Source organism: Dipodomys ordii, unplaced genomic scaffold, assembly GCF_000151885.1.
Source record: "Dipodomys ordii isolate 6190 unplaced genomic scaffold, Dord_2.0 Scaffold112, whole genome shotgun sequence".
Taxonomy (NCBI): domain Eukaryota; kingdom Metazoa; phylum Chordata; class Mammalia; order Rodentia; family Heteromyidae; genus Dipodomys; species Dipodomys ordii.
The window spans coordinates 2,704,011-2,714,964 of record NW_012267328.1 but is presented as its reverse complement, the minus strand read 5'-3'; positions in this window follow the sequence as shown (position 1 = coordinate 2,714,964).

Below are 10,954 nucleotides of genomic sequence, written 5' to 3'. Positions count from 1 at the left end.
AGAGAGAGAGAGAGAGAGAGAGAGAGAGAGAGAGAGAGAGAGAGAGACAGAGAGACAGAGAGACAGAGAGAATCCATAAGCATTTTAACAGGAAAATTATTGGTTCTGTGGAAAGTAATGGTGGTACGATGTGAGATTTTGGAAAATAACTCGTGATTTCAAAAGGTAGGCAAAGATCTCCTCCTTGGAGACTTGGTAGAGTTGGGATTCTTCCCCTTTATGGCTGTTTGGGCAAATGTTTCATTTTATGAGAGGTGATGTTTCTTCCTTTAAAATGTTCACTATAGCCTTGTGGATTCCTTCTGCGCGCATCATGTATTTAATTTAAAATAGGACTTACTCTTTTTTGTTTTGTTTTCTTTTGTGGCACAAATTTTCTATGAATCTCAGGCTCCTATTTCAATAGGCAACAGAGAAGAATAGTTTTTTCGATTGAATGGTGTCAGATTGGTTCTCTAGGAAGCAACTGAGAAATGTTAGGCCTTTGTCCACACCTGGGTTTTTTTTTATGAGTATCTTATCCACAGCATTGCATTCATTCCTCACAGCACCCATAGGTGCTAGGTAGCACAGCAATCCTCATTTCATAGATGAGAAATAAGGCACAAAGGCCAATGAAGTATCTACCTGAGCTAATAATAAACACTGGCTAATAAAGTGAAATTCCTTCAATTTGGATTTGGATTTTAGAGTATCTTGAAATAAAACTCACTTGGAAAGATGAAGTTAAATGCTTATAGGCCCTTGTAAGAACTTAAACCAGCAGGCTAAAAGGTCCACATCCTCCATTTTGTTTGTATGAGCAAATGCTCAACATCCACGAGCCCTTCCAACTGGACAAAATGACAGCAAAATCCATCCACGACTAAGTCACGAATCACCTCTGCAATTCCTTGTTTTCGTACTAGCATTTAATTACCTCTCTCTTCACAGCGGGAAGACAAACTTGAGCTCAGCCATGAGCCATAATAACTAGAACTCCCGGTCCATGACGATCTGGGCCTCCTTCCTAGGTGCGTAGAGTTTCAGAACGAGACCTCCATATATAAACAATGGTGAGGGGCCGTGTTCTTTGGAGACTCGTTCAAGGAAATTAAAGGACCTTGCTCAAACCCGAGCCTGAGCCTAACTGTCTAATCACAGGTCGGGGAGGTAAAGGGTGATTTTTATTATATATATACACACACAAGCATACACACACACACACACACACACACACACACTCGATTTTTCTTACATATACTTGTCTTGGGAAGCAACACTCAGCAGTGCCCTCGTCCCTGGCTGTTCACAGGAGAGGCTGGGGTGTTCAGAGAGCTCAGCCCCTCCGTCCAGAACTGAGTTCTGCTGATTTCTCTGATGAACTCACTTGGCAGGTGACGGCTATCATGATTTCATTTCCTCTGGAGAAAATAATGTTAGTGGTATAGATTTATGTCACAGACGATGATTTGTTATTCGATGACTCCCGTCTTTGTGGTGGAAAGCAAGGCTGTTGACTTGTAAAAGCGTGTCCGTCCTGTTGGTTGCAAATGGCGGGAAGCATGTTGCCCAGTAGCTGGCTGGCAGGGAAACCCTTCCAGCGTGGACTTGCTCATCTGACCCTTAGCCCTGTGGCCCTCAGAGTTCTTCTTGTGGACCCGGCACCTCTCACTTGGAAAGATGGAGTGAGTTGCCTGGGCATGCTCCGGTTCCTTGCCGGTCTCAGACCTTACGGTCAGCCAGGGGTTCTCAGGAAGCTCACCGTTGTACTTCGCAATGTGTTTCCCTCCACCCGGAACCGTGGCCAAGCGCCTTCCTCCACCCGCCATTCCAGCAGGTGCACCGGGAGACTGCCGTACCCGAGTAGGCCGCGCCTCCTGGAGCCATCATCACAGTGACCGAGATTGGTGCTGTGTCCTCCCTCTTGGAGAGCTGGTTCCTAGTTAGAAGGAGGTTGGCCATGAATAAACAAACGACTGTTAAGCAAAAGTACTTCAGAGAGCAGCAATGCTACAGAAAGAATAAAAGCTCAGAGCACTTAGGACACCGTAGGGCCCAGAAAGGGGCTCTGGCAGTCAGGGGAAAACCCTTAGAGCAAACAACTGACCCAGGATCCGACCCATGAGAAAGACCAGACGCATGTAGGAACTTTGGAGAAAGAACTTTTCAGGCATACATATAGCAGGACAGCTATAGATGACTGTACGACAAAGTTAACTGTCCAAAGGGAGAAGTAAAGGCTGAATAATTGCAATCCTTTGATAAAACAGTGCTATCAGGAACATAGAGTCAGCCCCCTAGAAAATTAGAAAGACTTCCTTATTCCCCATAAAGACTGACTCTTTCGCCCACCCATCAACCTGGGGAAATTATATCTACAAGACAGAGAAAGAGAGGAGAGAGAGGGGGCAGAGACAGAGACAGAGACAGAGAGAGACAGAGACAGAGAGAGAGAGAGAGAATGTGTATGTGTGTGAGTGAGTATATGTCTTTTACTTTGAGTGAAAAACTTCACAGGCTGCCAGTTGCCTTAAGTAAATTTATATATACATATATGTGTATGTATATGTATATATATATATATGCACCTGTTAGAGGGTAGAAAGAAGAATAACTTGTTGTTTGGCGTGCAGGAAGTTAAGGAGTCTGTGTGGATAGAAAGCAGGTTTACAGATGCGGGCAGGGAAGGAACCCGCGGGGTTTTGTCAGGATTTGGGATTGTATTATAAGTACAAAGAGGTCACAGTGAGGTTTTTCTTCCTTTCATAAAGATTACTGTTACAGGTGGAATGGAAAACGCGCACCTTGCAGAAAGCGCTTACCTCAGCAGTATTCAAACCATCATTTCCCCCCACCCCCTTCCTGTCCTCCCCTGCAAGATTTCTGATCCTGGAACAATGATGTTGACGTCTCTCAGGAAAGTCAAAGCAGGAGGAAACTAGAATGTGTAAGGAGACCGCATTCAGTGGGGTGAAATTGGAGTGATGACGAGAGAGGCTGCCATTTGAGGACAGCTCTCCTCCCATACTGAAGAGGCCCAGCAGTCTGGAAGAAAGGTGTAGGCTTGACCCGAACGCAGAGAACTATCTTCCTGGTACCGAATCTGCGTGGCCCAGCGAGGCAGGCTGACATGGGGTGTTTTTGGGACTGGCGCCTGCTCTTGTCGTGCGATGTGACCTGCGTAAGGGCCTGTGGGAAGGCCTCTCGCTGGGTGGCACCTGGCATTGGGCCCATCAGAACTGTCAGAGACCCTGGAAGTTCACGTGCTCTGGTGGCGCCACCTGAGCCGGGAGGGAAATGCATTGGGAAGTTTACTTCGGGAAACAAATGCATTATGTAGCGGAATGTTGCATAGCGAGACATTACATAGCAGAACTTTACGTGGCAGGGTGTTTACTCTGCAGACCATTACATAGCAGGGCATCACATAGCAGTGCATCACATACCAGAATGTTATGTAGCAGGCTAACTGTAACAGAACGCTACATAGCAAGACATTATATAGCAGGATGTTACGTAGCAGAATGCTATGTACGGGGACACCCCCTAACAGAACCTTGCATCGCAGGACATTACGTAGCAGGATGTCAAGCACTGAGGATCAATCACTGATGCCTGGTATATATCTGAGAAAATAAGCAATTTCCCTCAGATAAACATGATAAGAAGAGCTAGAAATATTTTTTCAGAGATATAATTTCCAATTATTATCGAATTGGATTTTGATGGAGGTTCATTTAAAAAAAAAAGAACTAGGTGCCTGTAGCTCACACCTGCCATCCTAGCTACTTAGGAGGCTGAGATCTGAGGATCACAGTTCAAAGCCAGCCTGGGCAGGAAAGTCTGTGAGACTCTTATGTCCAATGAACCACCAGAAAATAGGAAGTGGCGCTGTGGCTCAAGTGGTAGAGCGCTGGCCTTGGGCTGAAGAGCTGAGGGACAGCACCCAGTCCCAGAGTTCAAGCCCCATGACTGACCAAAAAAAAAGACAAAAATAAGGTAAGAAGTATCATAGACTAAGCACGGAGAAGCAGACTTTGGCACTCTGCTGTTAGAACGGAAGGAAACGAATCCACCAGCGTCAGAACCCCTACCGGTGGACAGCAGCGCATCTCCACTGCTGTAAGAGACCCAAGACCTGTTTCTGTGGAGGATTCTTTCAGGGTTAATGCGTCACTTTCCCCAGGAAAGATGACCGCATGAAAGGATGTATACTTCAGAATGTTAAGGGAGTCCCATCTCCTTCCTTTGTACCCCAGCTCTGTAGGAGAAGAAGGAAGGAGTGAATAGAACAAGCCATATCATGACCCCCCACCCCGGGAACCACATTTAAGCAGAAGGCCCCCGAGAGTAGGCAAGTGCAGATGGTCAGTTCATTCCCTGGACCAGGGACTAAGGGACTGAAACTTGGTCTCCTTGCTTACACTGAGTATCCACACCTCCGCCCCTGTTCAGACCTGGTGCTGCTCAGAGGCCAGGTTATTACCCTAGCTTATGGTGAACCCACCCACTGTCAACCCCACGACTGACATTTCACCCTTTGCCCTAAATAAATACATCCATCTTTATCCATCCTTTTTCATAAGGACACCTTAAAACCATTGTCGTTTGGCTTTATGATTGACCAGAGGCTAAAAGATTCTCATAGAAAACCATCCTAGCGATACGTTTGGTGATAACACAGCTTCATATATGCAGTTCATTGTCTCCTTAGAAATGCACATGTCTCTCTAGCATTTTCCAGTCCTCTGTCGACCTTTTCAATTAAAGAGCGAACCCAAGGACAGAAGCATAATTTGAGTTTGTTGTATTCATCTGGTTTATCTTTTAATTGAACATTCATTCCCCTATCTTCTAGATAGAGTTTGGGCATCTTGGGGTGTTTCAGTAGTTCAGAAGAACATTTCTTTCTCTTTTTTTCCTGTAAAAGACATGACTCTCTCTGACTGTGAAGCAAGCAGAGAGACTGGAGTGAATCTTTTTGAGTTATGTCTTCACAGAGGGAACATTTACGATCAGTTTCAGATTTAACGAGGGGTTGTAAAGATACTTTGCACGTTGATGATTGCAACATGTGCATATCTGGCTAAGATTGCTACCCCGATATCACTTTATAAACAGGGGCCTCTCCACAAAACATAGCATGAACACACGCGTGTACTACGCATCCACACTTGTCCAACATGACTAAAGCATCTCCTTTGCAGGGAGTTGTTTCTAAATTAAACCAGTTGAAGTTCTTATGCAGTATTTAAACACTGCCGTCCTATAAGAGAGATGATTTCTGCAAAGTACTGACAAATGGCAGTTGGCTTAGATGATGGTTGGACTTCCGGTCACAAGCACAATGAGCGAGTTTTCTGTTCCTCCATCTTTTGGCTTGGTTGGTACCCATCACTCCCTGGGCACCAATGGATAAATGGAGTTGCTATGCTTCGAGAACACGATATGATTTCTCCCCCATTGACCAGACTGTAATGACTTCTCTAATCTGTGTCTTGGCCTTTTACATTATCAATTCCAATTATACCAAAGCCACTATGTTATTTTTCTGTCTCTCTTGTACCCATTTAGTTGTCCCTTTTCTGCCCTGAGAAATCGCAAGGAACCCATCAAATATGGAAGAATTCCAGTTTTGGAAGAGAGAGGAACGGCTCCTATCTTCTGTCCTTTTATGAAAAAAAAAATCTTAGTGTACATTGTTAATCTTTTCGATTAGTACCATTTTCCGTGTTATTCTGTTTAAATTTCATCTCTGAAAGAATGGAGAGGAGGTTGGATTATGTGAGTAAAAGTAAAATTGAACACAGCAAGTAATTGTTACCCTTAACTTCTAGGTTAAGTAGAAAGTTGATAAACTTTCTAATTGAACAAGAAAAATGTAATTCATTATCAAGTAGAATATTATTCAATTCTAAAAAAAAGAAACCAAGCCCTTCCGTATGAGGCAACCTGAATGAACCTCATGGTTTTGCGAAGTAGAATGGAGCAGTTTCAGACACACAGATGCTGGTTCGGAGATTCTGTTTAGATTTTCTTCTGTTCAATGCATCCTGCTTTCTCTCTCCTCTTGGTCCTCAGACTGTTGTCCCTACTTAAAGAAGAGTAGGAAAATGGCAGCTAAGAACAATGGAATCAAAGAATGCTCCAAGAAACCTCCGGCAACTCTTCATTCAAATTGCTTCACCCATCTGATCTGGGGCCATTCTTGAGCCAGTCACTAACAAGAGAAAAGAGAATTGCTCTATGCTTGTAGAAATCAGAGCTCATTCCAGAAGGGGGTCAGGGGTAAGCGTGGCTTACGCCATCCTTAGTTCACAGAGAGGATAATTAGACACAGTTGAGATTCCAGGAAAAGAGGAAGCCATACTTGAATGAGTGCAGGGTAAAAAACAAAGACAAAACCAAAAACTTTGTGGTCTCTGTTTCTCATAAAGGGAAGGAATTTTCTTTGACACCCACTGACTGCCAAATGGTGGTTCTTTAACTTAAGTCTTGGCCTTTTTATTTCAGGGGTTAAGGTATTTATATTGTTGTGAATATCAGGGCTTATTGATGAGGGCATCTTTCCCATTAAAAGTTAGAAACAGTCTGTGCCCCTTTAATGGATGGATTCTCTCAGAATCAGTTGCCCTTGGTAGGCATAGACTTCGAAATATCATGGGCCATATATGTTTTCTCGTAGGGAACTCTGCCATGTAGCACGGGGCGGGTGCTGTGGCTAGCATGTAAACAGTAGGTGAAACTGTGTTCTTTCAGACTTCATTTACAACCACAAGGCTGTCCTCAGCTTGGTTACTGCTTTGACTCACCATCTCTAGGTCTCTGATCATCTGTACTAGCCACGATTTGATTATACATGCTCCGTCAGAAATGTGGACGGTAGTTGGCTGGTATATTTGATATGTTCTAGACTTGAAGTGTAAAAATGTGTAATCATTCAACGTTTAGATCAGAACTTTTCTCACACGACATTTGAAATGAAGTTTCTTTAGTGGGATCAGATGTAGGAAGCCTGTGTTCTTCAGGGATGCCACTTTAGTGTTCTGCCCCAGCATACTGGCACTTACTTTGTTAAAATAACATTCCCATCTTTAGCTGGCTTCCAAACCCTGCAGAGGTACAAACAAAACAATGAAATTAGAGCAAGAGAGAGGCGAGAGGAAATGAGGAAGGTACTGTGAACCCACTGGTCAGGGTGTGATTGCAGGGATCCATATTTTATGAGACATAAAACCAAAGTTGTTGGTGGAAAAATAACATCAGAAGGCCCTTTAAGCTTCTTATCCCTCTTTAGAACATATTCTTTCCTTAATTATAAAATGTGCAGGTAGATTAATGGCATAACAATCCGTTCAATCACCTTCATTAACCTTAAATGAGTGATATTGCAGCTGGGATGGCTGGAACAGCCTGTTTCCCTGAAATCATATCCCGCCATTCTTATTTCTCCAAAAGTAAAAGGAATCAGGGTGAGAGTTATACTTCCAGTGCATCATGTCACGCCCGTAGCGAGAGGACAATCACCCAGCCTGCACGCAGAGGACAATACCGCTAATTACCCGAGAGTTTGGGAACCCAAGGGCTACCTTTACCAGTACCTTTTTTTTTTTTTAAATCAAAGGAATTCAGGCACAGAAATACACAGCCTAAACCACATCCTCTTTTTTGATTCATGGACGGGAGAAATGAAAACTTCTCACTGAGATGGTGTTACATCTGTTTCCACTAAGAAAGGCCCAACCCGAAGAAACAGGCTCTGATTTCGAGCTACAGGCTGGTAACTGCTCATTTGTGCATTCCAGGTAGAAATGTCAAAGTAGCACAGGACAGTAACCACAGGGTTCTTCCTCAGTGTTGACCCTTGCCTCTCCCTTATTCCAGTGGTAATCTTTGGGGAAAGGTTGTCGAGAGAACAGAAGATAGACCTAGTAAAAGAAAACGTGTAGATGACTTGAACATTTCTTAATCGTTTTCATGTTTTATGATGCTGGAGATTGAACTTTTATCTGAAGGGGTACTAGATAAACCTTCTAGCACTAAGTCCTATCTCTAGTTCAGGAAGACAGGAACTTTTCTTCTTTCTTTTCTTCTTGATGGAGTGACGCAGGATGAGAGTTTGAACTCATACTACCCAGGTGCTCTAACGCAGGAGCTGTGGCCTCAGCCTCTTTTCTTGTCAGTTACCTTTTGGATAAGGGATTATGCCTTTTGTCTATGGCATCCTAAGACTGTACCTACAATTTTCCTAGCTGTGCCTTTGGTACAGTTGGGATTCCAGGCCTGTGTCACAATGCCTAACTTACTTCTTGAGATGGAGGCTCACTAAATTTTTCTATGAGCTGGCCTCCAGCCTCAGTCCTCCTGAGGTCTGACTCCCTAGTACCTGGGGGTTATGAATGATGCTGCCATACCAGATGAAGTTTAAAAAGAAGAGAAAAACTCAAAAGGGGTGGAAACATGACTTTGAGTGGTAGAGCACCCACTTAGTAAGTGAGCCACAAGCCCTGAGTTCAACCTCGATACTGTCAAACATCATTCAACCCGTCTATAAGAACAGCAAGGTGACAGACACTCTGATCTTGGAAAACCATCTTCTCTTCTGCCAGCTGCCATTCTGTGTGGTCAGATGGGACAAAGCGTTTTCTTCCCTGGCTACATCAAAATTGTCCATGTAGTGGAAGTGCTCTGTGATTGTATGTGGTGGCCTAGACAGGAAAGATGTAAGCAATTCTCACTCAGAATAGATTCTCACTGAGGCCAGACCTGCAGGTCACTACAAGCTCCACCTTTTCACTCTGGTTTTCCTTGCTTATCTACTGCCACAAATCAGAGATTTGGACTCAACAATATTGTCATTAATCCATCCATTTATTCACCACCAATTCTTCCATCCATCCATCATCCATCCACTCACCCACCTACCCATCAATCTACCCACCCACCCACCCACTCACCCATCCATCCATCCATCCATCCCTTATCAGTCCACTTATCCATCCATCTATCCATCATCCATCCACCCACCCACCACCCACCCATCCATCCACCCATCAACCCATCCACCTACCCATCAAACTACGAACCCACTCATCCATCCACCTATCCATTTATTAACCACCCATCCATTCACCCATCTAGCCACCCATCCATCCATCCACCCATCCATCTACCCATCAGCCCATCCATTTATTCACCACCCATCCACTCATCCACTCTTCTACCCACCCACCCTCCCATCCATCCATCCATCCTTCATCAGTCCACTTATCCATCCATCTATCCATCATCCATCCACCCACCCACCACCTACCCATCCATCCATCCACCCATCAACCCATCCATCTACCCATCAATCTACCCACCCACCCATCCACCTATTCATTTATTAACCACCCATGAAGTCATTCACCCATCTACCCATCCATCCATCCACCCAACTACCCACCCATCCACCCATCCATTTATTCACCACCCATCCACTCATCCACTCATCTACCCACCCACCCTCCCATCCATCTATCCATCCATCCATCCATCTATTCATTTATTTACTCAGGATGTGCTTCCTGTCATTTAGAGTGGTAAGCACTGGTCTCCAGAACAGAATTAGTAATTGGGCAGTCTTAATCGTTGTTTCTATAAAGTGTCTGGTTCCAAACATGGAAGTTGGTGTAGGCAATATTTAGAAAGAACATGAACAGCCTGCCATTTGTGTGGTTCGATTACTAAGGAACTTCTCAAGATGGATTGTTGTGGAGAGACAGAATAGGTCCATCCTGGAGGGCCACTTGGGATTTCTCCAGGTTGCAAAGAAGCTGAAAAAATTTAGGCAATTTCTATGAAGATTTGGAGTCTTTCAAACCCTCATCACAAGAGCCCACTAATTTAACACCCATGATTGCCTTCTAGATACAGGAAAACCAATTGCACTGAAGACCAACAGCCAGCAAAGCATTTGCTACAATTGGATCTTTTGGTCCCAAAAAGGAACATGATGGGAAAAAGGCATGGATGACAAGAAGAGGGAAGAAAATAATAACACATGGGAGGGTGTCCAAAATGATTCCCTTTGTTTCTGAACTTTACAGATACAGCCGTGTGTCTTGGATGGAGAAACAGTTACTTGGTATTCAAGTTCTTCATCTCCCTTTCATCCCATGATGGCACCATACATCATACATTTTCGACGGGCATTTTTTTTTCCTGGTGTAATTATGCTCGCAGACACGTTTGAAATATAGTCCCATCAGGAAGAGGCCATCTTCTCTGAGTTCAGGGCAAATTTTATTCTCTGTACCAAAGGACTTAAAAGTCAACATCATATGGGCTTTCATGGCTCAAGTTATTGGAAATGGTTTTGGAAGTTACCAGGTAGTAGGAAGGCCAGGAAAAAGTGGGAAATGCTTCCTTCTCTCCTCTCTTTTAGAGCCAAAGGCAAGTTTGCGAATGTGTGCATTTGATCTGCTGTGGCAGAATGTGTCCCACCGGGTAGAACAAGGGCCTCTCAAGGGACCCCCTCCAAAATCGAGTGAGAGGTCAGGCTATTTATCTCATCCCAGTGGACCCCTCTTCTCATCCATACAATGGAAGGTAGACCAAATGGGTTCTAAGGGCCAGAATGGACAGCTGATTGAAGATTCCTTTTGAAGTTGGAGATCTTTGTTGCTTTGAAATGGCACCAAAGCAAATTACTTCCTGTCTGTCCACCATGAGAGTTTGATCATGGTGCTTTCTTTGGCAAGCACCCCAGAAAGAGATGAAAGTGGATGTGTATCTCTCCACTTACAGTATGACTTGTTCATTGCAAAAAAAAAAAATAACAATTCTTTTCTGAAAAAAGAGATGTAAAATGTGCAAAGAATATCCAGAAGAGGAGATTAAAAACTTCATCCAACTCTAAAGTGTGAAAGTCGTGTATGCCCCCATACTGCATAAAATAAGACAGTTGGGTGTGTTGTTATGAAATAAG